This window comes from Dipodomys ordii, unplaced genomic scaffold (genome assembly GCF_000151885.1).
Source record: "Dipodomys ordii isolate 6190 unplaced genomic scaffold, Dord_2.0 Scaffold811, whole genome shotgun sequence".
Taxonomy (NCBI): domain Eukaryota; kingdom Metazoa; phylum Chordata; class Mammalia; order Rodentia; family Heteromyidae; genus Dipodomys; species Dipodomys ordii.
The window spans coordinates 1-1101 of NW_012268027.1; the positions used below are offsets into that span (position 1 = coordinate 1).

At 39.9% G+C, this 1101-nt stretch overlaps 1 pseudogene; it reads left to right on the forward strand.

Moving 5' to 3' along the window:
* Positions 1 to 6: 6 nt before the first annotated feature.
* LOC106001909 lies at positions 7 to 480 on the forward strand (annotated as a pseudogene).
* Positions 481 to 1101: the final 621 nt, after the last annotated feature.

Sequence of the window (1101 nt, forward strand, 5' to 3'; positions counted from 1 at the left end):
AAAAAAGAGTCTCATGAGCAGAGTCTGAGTAGCGACAGTGAAGAGTCAAGAGTCATGGCTGGACAAGCATTTAGGAAGTTCCTTCCTGTTTGACTGAGTGTTGGTTGAAAGGAGTGCAGCTGAAACTGTAACCAAAGGAGGCATTATGCTTCCAGAAAAGTCTCAAGGAAAAGTATTGCAAGCTACAGTAGTGGCTGTGGGATCAGGCTCTAAAGGAAAGGGTGGAAAGATTCAGCCAGTTAGTGTGAAAGTGGGTGATAAAGTTCTTCTCCCAGAATATCTGGAGGTACCAAAGTAGTTCTAGATGACAAGGCTTATTTCTTACTTAGGGATGGTGACATTCTAGGGAAGTATGTAGAGTGAATACATCACTAAAATGGCATCCTGTGAAGCTGCCCATTCCATGGAAGTTCTGAGATCTTTCATCAGGCAAATAACTTCCATTATCTCCCTTTTATAATAAACTAATGGTAACTAAAGTAAAAAAAAAGAAAGAAAAAGTCTCATGGACTTTCTTGTTTGGGGCTGGCTTTGAACCATGATCTTCAGATCTCAGCCTCCTGGTTAGCTAGGATTACAGGCATGAGCCACCAGTATCCAGCAAATGTGGCTTTTTTCTTTTTTTTGGGGGGGGGAGGGGAGGACAGTTGTGGTTCTTGAACTCAGGGCCTGAATGCTGTCCCTAAGCCTCTCTGTACTCAAGGTTAGCACTCTACTTTTTGAGCCACAGCACCACTTCTCCGGCCTAATTATTTTTCTTTGAATGTGTTTCTCTTGAAATTTACCAAAATGCTTTAACAAATGCAATAAATACACATAAGAAAACTATACAATAAATACATTGTTTACCTATGTTCTCAAATTGTTAACATTGTGCCATATTAACTTTACTTTTCTTTGGAGATCAATTTTCAGCAAAATCACTTGAAAATTAATAGTGAAGATTTCAACACAAAAAGTCATCATGGCCAGGCACGAGTATCTCACGCCCATAATCTTAGCTACTCAGGAATCTGAGATTTGAGAATTGTAGTTTGAAACCAGCCTGGGCAGAAAAGAGACTCATCTCGAATAAACTACTCAGAAAAAGCCAGAAGTGGT